General features: G+C 44.1%; 1 protein-coding gene across 2 annotated transcripts in view; it reads right to left on the reverse strand.

Moving 5' to 3' along the window:
* LOC142804020 (protein spinster homolog 3-like) overlaps window positions 1–14,706 on the reverse strand; it is a 119,162-nt gene that overhangs the window by 72,603 nt on the left and 31,853 nt on the right. The window lies entirely within an intron of this gene.

The raw sequence follows: 14,706 nt of genomic DNA on the forward strand, positions 1-14,706 counted from the left end.
CTCTCCAAATAACAAAAATTAGCTTTGAAGCAATGTACACCTGGTGTGCCCATAAGTAAAGTGTAAAGCTAAGCAAACATTAAAAAGATGTGAAATTTTTAAGCACACCGGGAATAAATTTGCACCCGTCGGTAGGCAGAACAGCTCAACAATTGCACATTCATTAAACCAAATATGGAGCAAACATTTCTGAGTGCCGATACGTACAGATCACTGGAATATCTCATGATGTGCCTCCTATATGAGGTGAACACGAGTGCTGCACTTGAGAGAGCAACAATCAAGTAGCTTGAGATGTTCGAATATGGGGCTAAGGTTTAAAGGGAACTGGTTAAGATTGATAAATTGTGCTTGGAGAACTTTATCATTGTGAATATCACCATCATCAGTTTATTAATAAAGGAGAAAATGAAGGCCCAAGTGTCCCAGTCATATACTACATCGAAATTTTTGTGCATAGTGCCATAGATTTTGAAGTCTACTTTCGTATTTTGGTGACATTTTCTTGAGAAAATGTACAGAGCCTTTCAATTTATAGCTAAGTCTATGGCCCCTCCAAAAACAATGTACTTCATTTTTACCTATTAGGAACTACACAGAACCCAGTATATGCTGTCAAAATCTACGACGTCATGGCACTTGGTACGAGAATTTCAATGTGACTTCCCCACTCGTACTCTCTTTTGCATATTTGCTCGCTTGACATGACTCTTCTTGCAGCAAGCATGGTGATTTTGAAACTGTAAAACAGTAATTTACTGTTAGGAGTAAAATCCTTTTTATTTAGTTCCCTTTAGAATAAAATTGAAGCAGAGTAGAAGTTATCACATTGAATTTAAAAAGGCATAGTCTGTAGAGTAAGTTGTGCTGTCCAGTTATAAACTAGCCACATACTTCCAAAAGGCCCACAATATATTTACAATGATAAACCAACCCTACTCACAGGTAAAAGGCAAAACTCATGGAAAATAAATATAAACAAAGCAAGTACAGAAAGAAAAAAAAAGAAAAACTTGCTATGGTAGGTCACAGTTTTATTCCATTTGACAGATACCGCAATAAGCAAAACTTTTGCTGTTGACAGTTTAACCATGTGGAATTTTTAGCGAACGAGCAATGCTATGAATAGTCTATACAAAATTAGCAACAGAAGATTTTTTCAGGTACAAAAGTGCATGCAAGTTGCCTATCAATGCTTTTATAAAAAGATTTTAAGAGAAGAGACAAAATACTTCTGCAACTAGGTTGTCAAAAACAACAAAAAAATGTTCTCAAAGATCATGTGAGACACAAAAGAAAGCTGCATGCCACTGCTACATGCAGTGTTCCTGCAATGAATGCAGAAAATCAAGTGAACTGCACCATATATGTTACACGTCGCATCGCGGGAACAAAATGGGGCGGAACATCAGCGTCTCTACTCCCTGTCTATTGTGCACTAATCCGACAGAAAATTGCCTACTCTGTGCCAGTTCTCCCCAACATCTCTCATCGTCACTACACTGACTTCAGCTGTTACAAGCACGAAGCTTACGAAGCTGTCTGGGGGTTCCACAGGCAACATCAAGTTCTCTGACATTGGCAAAGGAAAGAGAACCCAACTTTATAGTAATTAAAAATGTGGAGACATGTCGGCATCTTTTTGAACTAGTCCCGCAGCACCCTTCACATCCACTCATATCCAACATAGTTAACTGCGCCGGAGCGCAAATACACCATGTGTACCAACAGTAAATTTCCTGGCTTCCTGTGTTGACACAATGGCCACTGAACCAAAACTCCCCGCCATGGCTGCTTGAGCTACCAACTATTGAAACGCCAATAGAAGGACTTCGCAGCAAACATGAAGTGCCAATCGTTGCCGCACAGCAGTTGGCATCACATCATCTGTTTGACAGGTTCCAAGGATACACTCACGTGTACACTGACGGCTCCGTCATTAAAGAGACAGCGACATCAGCATTTATAATTCCAAAATTGCACGAGAAATATGCATGTCGGTTGGGCCATTTCTCATCTTCAACAATGTTGGTGCTCGTAGCGATTTCGATAGCCATAAGCTTTATTAAACTGTCAACGACACCAAGAAAATGGGTGGTAATTACAGACTCTCTGGCAGCACTCGCATGTGTGGAAAATTCCACTTCAAGACACATTAATGTGCGTATAGTATACGCTATACTAAAAGAGATTTCAGAAGCTACAAAGTCGAATCATCGAGCGGCATTTCAGTGGGTTCCCAATCACTGCGGAATTAATGGAAATGAAATGGAGAATGAGTTGGAAAAAACGGCTCATAATTCCACGCAAACGTGCCTCATTCAGGTATCTCAATATGATGTAAATAAAATTTTAAGAACAACAAAACGTGAATTATGCCTGTCTACCTGGTTCCCAGACAAAACAAAGGAATTGATCCTATATTCTGTTGATCCTAATCTTGACACCATTTAGACCACCAATTAGACCAATTAGACTGTGACCTCCCAAGACGTATAGGCACACTCATACATCGCCTACGACTCGGAACTGCTAGCACAAAGCCCTTCCTACTTTGTATTCAGCGTGCAACGTTGTCAGCATGCTTATGCGGCTACGACGACGAGGATATCTGTCACCTCTTGCTCGACTGTCTGAAACACGACACACACCGAAGGCGACTAGAACAAGAACTTTATAAGTTAGATCCCGAGTGGCCATTTGCTTTGAATAATATACTAGGTCCATGACCATCCAAAACAAATGGCAAAGCAATGAAGGTGCTGCAACACTTCTTCGAAAAAACGAAGATTTGTGACAACTACTGAGCGGACAAAAGTTAAAAGTGAGTGCGACGTGTATGTGTTTCTTCTGCCCATAGGAGAACCTTCGCTCTCACCCATGTAGGACTGTATATATGTATATATGCTATTGTTTTTTTATATTATTTTTCTTTATTTATAGCAACCGAGTGGAAAGGGGTAGCCGTCACCAAGTAACGGTGACAAAAACTTCTTCGTTTATTTTCTATTTCAATAAAAAAAAGAATACATCTAAGGTTGTCAAAGTGGTGTTGTGGTTAAATTGCTCAACTGCTGACGTAAAAGGGACGAGTTCAATCTCCACCGCGACAGTCGCATTTTGATCAGAGGCGAAATGCTAGAAGCCCATATACTGTGCAATGTCAGGGCACACTGAAAAACTCTTGAGTGTTCAAAGCTACCCAGAGCCCTTTGCTACGGGGTGCCCCTCGTTCATAATTATTGCGACCTTTGCATGTGAAACCGCTAAAATTATTACTATAGTCATGTATCTAGAACGATCCACATTGAAAACGCCAATAGCATTTTGACACAAAGTGTGACTTTACAAGTCCTTCTTAAGCCAGTATATAGAAGAAACAGGGGTGGAAGCGGGTTTCAGTCTTTTGGAGCAGCTTTGAAGCCATAAAGAGGGCATTTTGGGGCACCAAAAGGCATGTTTTCGAGCATCAAAATTTACTTATTCACATCGCTGTTAATTGGAATTTTATTTTTCTCTTTGCTTTTTCGTCAACACAAAAAATTTCAGTGGTTTTTACAATGCTGATCAAGTGACGAGACTTACCCCTAATTGATATATATATATTGAACCATACAACATCAAAGCTGAAAGCCCAGCAACTCAAAGAAAAAAACATAAGTGGCGCTCTGAACAGCTACTTAGACGAATAAAAAAATTTAATGTTAAAACATGGCAATGTACAAAATGTGATTAAAACACCGCATCTAACATGAACAGCAACTCAGAACTAGAGATGAACTAATATAATAAAAATTATTTTCATACTGAACCATTAGGGCTACATAAAAATAAATGTAAAAAGAGTTATGTTCCGCTAATTGAAGTGCCACAGCCGACATGAGAACCACGAAGAAATTTACTTGAGAAGCAGGGACTCCTGACGAGTTCATGATTCATCTTAACTGAGTAGCGCAGAAAAATTCGGAGTACAAAAGGTGTCTTCCTTTCGTACTTCAAATTTGTTCGCGCAACTCAGTTAAGAAATTTAGATGGGCTCGCCGCGCCACTGCTAGGCAATTAAGTGATTTTTTTTATTAGGATAGAAACTACATGGACACTCGACGGGTTTTCGCCGTTGCTGCCATGTTCCGCATAAAACTACAAGTTGGTAACATTTTCCAAGCATCATACAGTCTACCCACGCGTAAAGTGCACAAGATGGGGTGGTGAGCGCTGCTCAAGCAGAGATTAAATGAGGCGGCCGATCTCGGTCACTTGAAGGGCGCACGCGATACTATCCAACCTACCATCGAATGCTCAAGCAGAGATGAAACACGCCACACGTCTAGAACGAGCATGAAAACAAAATTGGCCTGAATCTGCACGTTACACTGCAAATGTCGTCGAACGACGATAGTACTGCATCTGGAGAGAGTCAACAAAAGGTTTAGTTGATTTTCTGCGGAAGAAAATGGGTGAATGGTATTCTGGAGGCGCTGCGTTAGAGCGCGCCGAGCGTGTAGCGGAAGCGAACGAGTGAATCGAGGATGGATTGATGGATAGATATGGCTGTACCCTTTAGATCGGGCAGTGGCTAGCGCCACCAAGCCGTAATACTTATTGAACCAAAAACTAGATTTATTTTTTTTTTCTTTAAAAAGTGAGTTTGAGGATTCGTACTTTGCAGTGAAGAGTTTAATTTTCACTCATGCCTTGACTTTAGCCGCCAATCAGATAACATCCTTCTAGTTAAGTCTACCCGCTTAAAGTCTACTTTGCCTTCCCAGTCCCTAAACCCCAGTGCTTTGAAAAACTCTGCGCCATCATCCTGAACTATAGGGTGAAGCCCTTTACAGAACATTATCAAGTGTTCGGCAGTTTCTTCCTCTCCACACGCACTGCATACTGTGTCTACCCTTCGTATTTGGCCCGATATGTCTTGGTTCGCAGTACTCCCGTCCTGGCCTCAAACAGTAGAGAACTACCCCGAGTATTATCATAGATCCTTTCCTTGGCAATTTCCTGCTTAAAAGTTCGATAGATCTCTAGTGCGGACTTCTTAATCATGCCCATTCTCCACATGTCAGTCTCCGTTTCCTTCACTTTCTTCTTAACTGATAGTTCTTTTTGGTTTGGCCACCTGCTGTTTTCTAAGTATTTACCAGTCAATTTCCTGGTTCGTTTCCTCCATTTTGTATCGACATTCTTCATGTACAAGTAGATGAAAACCTTCCTAGCCCAACGCTCCTCCCCCATTTCTCTCAATTGCTTCTCAAATTTTATCTTGCTGCTAGCTTCCCTGCCCTTAAATGATGTCCATCCCATATCACCTTGTACTCCCTGATTTGGTGTATTCCCGTGAGCTCCTAAAGCAAGCCTACCTATTCCACGTTGCTTAATTTCTAATCTTGCTTGAACTTCTGATCTCATGCACAAGACTTCATTGCCGAACATCAGCCCAGGAACCATGACCCCTTTCCATATTCCTCTCACAACATCATACCTATTGTAATTCGACAGTGCCCTATTTTTCATCACTACTGCAATCCTGTTACCTTTAGTCGTCACGTATATTTCGTGTTCCCTCAGGTACTCGGTCCCATGTTGTAGGCCCGTGTGCTCAGATTTGGGTGCACGTTAAAGAACCCCAGGTGGTCTAAATTTCCGGCGCCCTTCACTACGACGTCTCTCATAATCATATAGTGGTTTTGGGACGTTAAACCCCAGATATCAATCAATCAATCATTACTCGGTCCCATTGCTTATCCATACGCCCAGATATTTGTATTTATCTGTTATCTCTAGCGTGACCGCCTGTATTCTAAGCTCACTACCTTCGTTGTCATTGAAAATCATGATTGCTGATTTTTTCCTTACTAAATCTAAAATCTAACCTATCTCCCTCATTATCGCAAATGTCCATCAACCTCTGCAAATCTTCCTTGTTGTTGGCCATTAGCACTCTATCATCTGCGTACATTAATGCTGGTAGTGCCTGATCAATAAGTTTTCCTTGTTTGACTAAAAAGAGATTGAAGCCCAGTCCACTTCCCTCTAATTTGGCCTCTAATCCTTGCGGGTACTTCATGGATTATAAGGGTGACAGGGGACACCCTTGCCTAAGCCCCCGTTTAACCTCTGCAGGCTTAGATACCTGTTTTTCCCTCTTTATAACTACCTTGTTACCTTTATAGATATCCTTTAAAGATTAGTGACTACATGTTCCACGCCTAGTGTGTCCAGTATTCCCTACAATTCCTCTTGAACCACGCTATCGCACGCTCCCTTGATATCGAAAAATGCTTGCCACAGGGGCCTGTGTTCCTTTCCTGCTCTTTCGATGCACTGCGTCAGTGAGAACACATTGTCTTCCAACCTCCTGTGTTTCCGAAACCCATTCTGCAGTTCCCCCAGCACCCCCTCATCCTCTATCCACGCCTGCAGTCTTTCCTTTATAATCTGCATCGCCAGCCTGTAGACCACTGATGTCACTGTTATAGGACGCTAGTTGTTTATGTCAGCTTTGTCCCCCTTTCCTTTATAGATCATGCTCATCCTGCTAAGTTTCCATCCATCGGGAACTTCACCATCGATTATTATTTTGCTCACTGCCTCTCTCAAAGCCTGCTTAGACTTCGGACCTAATGTCTTTATCAGCATAATTGTAATGCCATCTGGGCCTGTTGATGTACTACTAGGAACCCTTTTGTCAGCCCTTTCCCACTCTCGTTGTGAAAATGAAGCCATTGCACCACTTGATTCGTCCTTGTCTATTGTGGTGCATAAAGTACTTCTTTGTTGAAATTTTTCTGTCACCCTTTTTCTTATATATTCAATAGCTTCGTCCCCTTCTAGCCTAGCACCTTGGGCTGTAGTTATAAAACTCTGCTCTAGGCTCGTTTCATTTCTTAGGGAGTTTAGATGGTTCCAAAATTTCGCAGCTGCCTTTCTATCTTTTTTATGTACGTCTGCCAGCCACTGAGCTCCCTTTCTTCTAATCTTTTCATTGATCAGAAGGGATGCATCCCTTCTATAGCTTAGAAAGGTTTCCCATTTTCTTTGAATATCATCTGTCGGTTCACCCCGCTGCTTAGCATGTCTGTGTTCCCTAGAGGCTTCCTGACGTTTTGCTATGGCTCTCTGAACTTCCTCATCCCACCAACTTTTGGGTTGTGTCTTCTTTTCCGGGGTGATTTGTCACGCGTCTTAGCAAGCTCTAGCTCAAAGAGTCTAATTAGATTCGTGTATGTCCACACTGTCTTATTATCCTCCGTGATTACTTTCTCAATTTGTTTAGTGGCTATTTCAATTTGCCTTTCTGGATAAAAATTTTCCTGTAGTTGCTCATCTTGTCTCCTTCGCACTTTCACTGCTCTTCCAAAGCTTAGCTTGATACGTTTGTGATCACTACCCAGACTTCTGGAGCTTAGCTTGATACGTTTGTGATCACTACCCAGACTTCTGGAGCTTAGCTTGATACGTTTGTGATCACTACCCAGACTTCTGGAGCCACTTTCGTCTATGTGCATTCCCCTGAGTTTTTTATACATCCTATGCGACATCAGTGCATAATCTATCATCGACTGCAGCCTTCCTACCTCCCATGTTATTTGCCCTTCACACTTCTCGGTACTGTTGCAAATTATCAAATCAAGCATTTCACACATATCCATGATCATTTTGCCTGTCGGGTCGGTATACCCATCTATGTTTTCTATGTGCACATTCATGTCTCCTAGTATAATTATCTCGCACTCTCTTCCTAACTCCTGAATGTCCTTGGATATACACTCTACCATTGCCTGGTTTTCCTCTCTGGCCTTTGCTCCCGTCCACAAGTACACGAAACCAAGGAGTGTCATTTGACCTGCCACTTTCCCTTTTAGCCATAAATGTTCCTTGCACTCCTGCTTGACCCTTTGCCAGTCTGTACTTTTATGAATGAATGCCCCAATACCACCCCCCTTTCTGCTGCCTTCGTTTCTATCACAATATTCCCGGACGCGTAGTCCGGATTGTTCGGAGGTTGTCCCATGTCCCTGAGATGTGGTTCTACAAAACCGTATACCATTGGCCTCTCTTCCCTTAGCTGTTCTTCTATCTCTTCCCACTTCAGCCTGTTCCTACCACCCTGCATCTTAATATACCCTATGTCTGAATTGGCTCGGCGCTCGTGGCTATGTCTATTTATGCCCTGGACTCTACCTATCTTAGATATTGGTGTCACTTTGGAATCGTATCTGTCCATACCACCTGTCGAAGAGTCTCCCTGGTTGTTTTCCTCGTTAATAGCTATCCTGCACCCCGAAGGGCTCGCTTGCCCCCCAAAAAAGCTACTGCGCGTCTTGCAAGTCGCCAACCAACCTCATGACCTAGCCGCCCATCGAAGTGAATTCTGTCTTGTTGAAAACCTCTCCACCACCCCACCTGGTGGTGGAGAGGTGTATAGGTGGGGTGCAACCACCCCAACTAGGCACGTTAAACACGGTGCAACCACCCCACCTAGGCACGTTAAACACGAGCACCGTCTGGCAGTTATCTTCGAAAACGAAGGCGTGCGGAGAAAGATGCGCGCCAGTTTCGGGGTGATAAGGTGTAGAACGCAAAGCGACGGGCAGGTGCCACCACCGTGTCGTTTTAGCAAACCGTTGGTAAAACTTGCCTTTTTGAGCACCAAATTGCACTGTCCGCGCAGCGTGTTTAACGCTACAGTCCTTAGAATTACTGGTGTGTGCCTTCTCAGCATAAAGGCAGACATACACAACATCGACGTGTTGTTATAGCGCCTCAGGTATGCGCAATAATTGCTTTTTAATTGACAATCGCACAATTATCAACGCTCAAACCTTGAGCAATATTGGTGGGCGCTGCGAATGGGGTTGGCCGTTCGATGCCGTTTGAGGTATTGATAAGGGCAGACAAACAGACAAATGTAGACCAAATTTCTTTCGTCGAAGGTCCCCAAGAAAGACTATCGTCTTTAAAAATACGCAGTTGAAAGGAGGGGGGGTCACTGGAGCAGCAGCGGTGAACTTTGATTCTAAAGGCGTGGTTGTGATAAGCTGGCGCGCGCGCTATCGGCAAGCATCAGCACGCGGCTCGTAAATTGTTCTACGCGGTGCGCTCTCAACGGAAAGAGATCGTGCTATAAGAGCATTTCTCACTGGAGCGGCCGTACGTTTTTTTCTTACACCAGCGTTTTGTAGTGTCGAGATGTAGGATCAAAAAGCGTTAGCTTTCAGCCTTCGTATTGTCACGGGGTCGCGAGGTTGACGAAAGCAGCAGCCGCTGTTTTCACGAGTGAACCTTTTTTTGGGCAAACCTGTGCCCGGAGAACGAAACGTCACTCTACAAGCAATACGAGCTGTAGACTGATGGCAGCAAACCAGATCGTCAGCGTCAATAATCTGCCAAGCAGTAACGTGCGTCCGCATTTGTACATATGCCATCAAATATTCCCGCGTTATCGCTAGCGGTTGGGTCCCAGAACAAACTCTAGTGCACGCGTGGTGCAAGTAATTTCATCGGAGGGTTCTAAGATTATCTGGACTGTTCCCAATCAATCAGGAGCGGTTTACGCAAGGTCGCGTTACACGCGTAATGGTGCGGTAGCAAAAAAAGAAAGGGGCGCGTGCGTCATTACTATTACAAATTCTTGCTATTGCAGTCACCACTTCACCGGTGAAACTTTTTTTAGAGGCGAAGCTCCTTAGGGCGTGGGCTGTGCGTCCCCTGTAGCCTGTATGTAGCCACCTCTAGTTTAGTTCTTGCAGTGTTCACTAGATAGCGGTACCGTCCCCTGTATGTAGCCACCTCTAGTTTAGTTCTTGCAGTGTTCACTAGATGGTGGTACCGTCTCCTGTATGTAGCTGATATAGTGCTAATGGCCAACAACAAGGAAGATTTGCAGAGATTGATGGACATCTGCGGTAATGAGGGAGATAGGTTAGATTTTAGATTCAGTAGGGAAAAATCAGCAGTCATGACTTTCAATGACAACGAAGGTAGTGAGCTTAGAATACAGGAGGTCTCGCTAGAGATAACAGATAAATACAAATATCTGGGCGTATGGATAAGCAATGGGACCGAGTATCTGAGGGAACACGAAATATACGTGACGACTAAAGGTAACAGGAATACAGCAGTCATGAAAAATAGGGCACTGTGGAATTACAATAGGTATGATGTTGTGAGAGGAATATGGAAAGGGGTCATGGTTCCTGGGCTGACGTTCAGCAATGCGGTCTTGTGCATGAGATCAGAAGTTCAAGCAAGATTAGAAATTAAGCAACGTGGAATAGGTAGGCTTGCTTTAGGAGCTCACGGGAATACACCAAATCAGGGAGTACAAGGTGATATGGGATGGACATCATTTGAGGGCAGGGAAGCTAGCAGCAAGATAAAATTTGAGAAGCGATTGAGAGAAATGGGGGAAGAGCGTTGGGCTAGGAAGGTTTTCAGCTACTTGTACATGAAGAATGTCGATACAAAATGGAGGAAGCGAACCAGGAAGTTGACTGGTAAATACTTAGAAAACAGCAGGTGGCCAAACCAGAAAGAACTATCGGTTAAGAAAAAAGTGAAGGAAACGGAGACTGACATGTGGAGAATGGGCATGATTAAGAAGTCCGCACTAGAGATCTATCGAACTTTTAAGCAGGAAATTGCCAAGGAAAGGATCTATGATAATACTCGGGGTAGTTCTCTACTGTTTGAGGCCAGGACGGGAGTACTGCGAACCAAGACATATCGGGCCAAATACGAAGGGGTCGACACAATATGCAGTGCGTGTGGAGAAGAAGAAGAAACTGCCGAACACTTGATAATGTTCTGTAAAGGGCTTCACCCTATAGTTCAGGATGATGGCGCAGAGTTTTTCAAAGCACTGGGATTTAGGGACAGCGAGGGCAAAATAGACTTTAAGCGGGTAGACTTAACTAGAAGGAGGTTATCTGATTGGTGGATAAAGTCAAGGCACGAGTGAAAATTAAACTCTTCACTGCAAAGTACGAATCCTCAACTTCATTATTTAAAGGAAAAAAAAAGATAAATGTAATGGTTAGTTCACTAAGTATTACGGCTAGGTGGCGTTAGCCGCCGCCCGATCTAAAGGGTACAGCCACATCCATCCATCCATCCATCCATGTAGCCACCTCTCGTTTAGTTCTAGTAGTGTTTACTAGATGGTGGTACTTGTAGCTGATGATGAAAAGATGCAAGATGTTATAAACTAGAAAGCGGTACTTGTAGTTGATGAAAGACGCGAGATCTTATAAAATAGGAAGGATGTCACATATGGCGCGTGTCATTGGTTGAAGGCAATCGTTCGATTTAGTGCGGCGACGTACGCTAGGGGGAGCGTTGTAATAAAATCCGTTCGCTGTTGGCGCGCGCTCGGAGTCGCCGGATGGATAAGGCTGCACAGCGGAGAGAGCGCAAGGCGGCAGCAGCGCGCGCTCGCAGACAGAATCCCGATGTGCGAGCGCGCGAGGCGAGGGACATCGCAAGCCATCCATCGTCTAAGAACAAATAAAAGTTGATTTGTGTATGTACACACGCAGCGTTTCTCACGTCTTTACATGATGATCGACTGGGCGAATTACACGGAAGATTCACAGTGTACCGATGAATCCCTCCGGAGCTTCGCCCATTCATCATTATTCACCCCGTGAATATGCCGTAATTTTTTTTTCAGTTTGTATGGTTTGGCTAACAGCTTTGCTGGTAAAACATACATATATAGAGTCGTATAATGACGAATGCACACAAACGCCATCTTAACAAGATTCGTGCATGAACAGGATTACGACGTGACCGAACTAATTTGATATGAACGCCGTTGCGTCTTTTTTGTAGCCCACGCGTGTTGCTTGGCGATAAAACTCGACTTAAATTGGCGTTGCACACGCAAATCGCCATTTAGGCGCAGCAGATCAGATTGGCACAGAATGGCACAGCATTTCCACCCCTGATAAAAAGTTTCTGAGCAAGACTGAGGAGAACAATATCTAGTGATGCAATGTAAGACATACAAACTGTCATATAAAGCTATAATAAAGATGACTTATACACTAGAAAATTGTATACCCCCTTCAGGCACCACGTGTACAATTGTACACAAACTTCAGTGACACGACACACGTGTTTTTTTAAATGGCTTGAAACACAGTGTGAAACACAAGCAAGGAATTGAATGTTATAGCAACGAATAGTAATGTCGCGCGAAGAACAGTAAGCAATTCGAAACTTGCAGCGCGCTTCTCAAGCAGAAAGGATGCACGAAAAGAATATGCACAGGACCAGTGCGGACTAAGAACTGGCGCAGCTCGACAATTAAGGAGCTCTTCTCAAACACAAAGAAAGATGCACGAAGCGAACACACTAGTACACAGGGCAAGCACAAACTAACTAACATTTTTTACATTTAGTGTGAGCAGCGCACTCCTTTCGCAAACGTGGTCACTCCGGCGAGCGAAGTAGCCTTCGTGCGCTCTGTAACTTCAACGCTCACTTGAGGTAACAGCACAGGACTCGTAAACCGTACCATCAAGAGCCCCCGCGCACTAATGACCAGGCCTTGTAGAGGCGCGCACATTGCAACGCGCGGAGCGACGAACTCTAAAACGTGCCCTCCTCGCCATCTCAATAGTGATAAGAACAAGCTGAAGCCACTGAGCTCCTAGTGCCGCCAACAGTAAATGATGTGTACGAATAGTTTGCCACTGGTAAGCCGAAGATCGTACGTTTTGTGGTCCAGTCAATTCGCGCCGCGCACTACATGTGGAGCGAGGGGTCGCAGGCTAAACTCGCGGGGACAGAACTTTTCTTTTATTTGTTTCTTTGCCATCTGTTGCGTGTAATTTACCAGAGGGATTCTATACACTGGATGAAACTCTGGCGCTAATGTCTACGGGAGCTGCTACACATGTCGCTTCAGCTGGCATCGGAATGATAAGTACGTATTACACTGATTTGTCTAAACTGTGTTCTTTCGGACATGCTTGGCTCGTGTGCCCTGCATCCGCTTTGTCACAAGACTCAGTTCAGCGTTTACTTGTCTCCCGTCCCTCCACACTCTAATTTTGTTTTCATACTACCCAGCATTCGCATGCTGGCTCAACTATCGTAACACCAATTGTAGAAAACTACTTTATAACGTCACATTCGTGACGGAAGTACGTCAGTGGAGCCGTGGTATATATACCAGCACTTTGTGCGAGGGAATTCTCGGGGAAGTATACATTACATTTTACAGCGAAAGCTGTTATGATATCACTTTTCGGGTCACGCGCAGTTGTTGTCCGCCGCCGGTGTCCGTAATCACATCGCGTGGAATTAGAAAGAAGAAAAAACCTTGCACCAATGACACAGTGGGACTTGAATCCGGGTCCGCTGAGTGCCAGTCCAATATTCTACCACTGAGTTACGCCGGTGCTTGTAACTTGTCAAACTTGCTTTAGGCAGGCTTGACGTCGGGAAAGCAATCGCGTTAATACAAATTATAAAGGGTTTTACAACAGCGAAAGAACAACCAGCCGTCGCACAATGCGAATAGCGTAACGAGTGGGCCGTCCGATGCTCCAAACGATCACAAAAGTTTGTTTTTGTTCATCTTTTAACTGTGGCGCATACCCACTTCAGCCATGATTTCTCATCGTCGTCAGCCACTTGCATGGACAATTGGCACAAAACTCCTAGCAAGGGTTTAGCGGATACGATGCTTCTGAGAAGAATCACGATAAATAGCATAGCGAATGCCGGCCTACTACCCTAAAGTTTATTATTAATGCCCTAGTGGGTAACAAGCAAGTGTGCTGGCAGTAGTTACCCATTGAGTGTTTTGAAAAAGGTTCTGAAAGGCCACTCTTCTAGCTTTCGCTGTGACTGTGTTGCGCCTATACCGCGCAGGCCTGGCATTTTGTAACACTTCTTTAAGATCGACCCTACCTTGATCTATAAATGTTCCTTTAAGCCACCATTAAAACGTGCGCATTTCGGGAAAAGCCAGGTTCCGCCACTCGATCAGATAAAACCACGGGACATCTGGTAGCAACATCCAGCAGCAACGTTGCGGCTAGGTGCAAACACGGAGATGCTATCGCTCAGCCGCACCCGGCGACGGAGACACCTCGCGCAGCAACCGATTTCTGTTGCTCGATCAGATAGAGCACGAACAAAGAGAGTGCGCACTCCTTAAAAGAAGAAACTGCGCTTCGTTATGCGAGGCTTGTCGATACGCAAGAACGGCACTGGCAGCGAGGAGCAGATCCAGCATAGACATCACGCAAAATCTGCTGCCATATATACCTACCGGCCCCAGCGAGCATTCCTGTTGAATGCTAAGCGCGTTCCGCACGTGCATGCATACATAAAGTGTGCGCATCAACGTGTGGCTGGCGGCTGATGGTAACGGTGGTGCCGAAATATTTTTCTGTCGTGTTGCTCATATTGAGGAAATTGGGATGCTGAAAAAAGTTTTCCAGGAAACTTACCACCGTGCAGTGATTTGGGAAAGTTGGTTTTGATTCTTTAAGATACAACGCGAAAACAAAAACACTAAGGCACGCATACAACAGGATAGAACGCTGACTATAAACTGACTTTTTTTTTTTATTCAGGAAACAGGTTTTATTAAGGAAGGGCCGAACCTGCGCGTCTGCACACAGTTAACCACGTCACACATGAATGCAAATACTTACGAACTTGAAAAATTACAACTGTTTC

The sequence above is a fragment of the Rhipicephalus microplus genome, chromosome 3 (genome assembly GCF_043290135.1).
Source record: "Rhipicephalus microplus isolate Deutch F79 chromosome 3, USDA_Rmic, whole genome shotgun sequence".
Taxonomy (NCBI): Eukaryota; Metazoa; Arthropoda; class Arachnida; order Ixodida; family Ixodidae; genus Rhipicephalus; species Rhipicephalus microplus.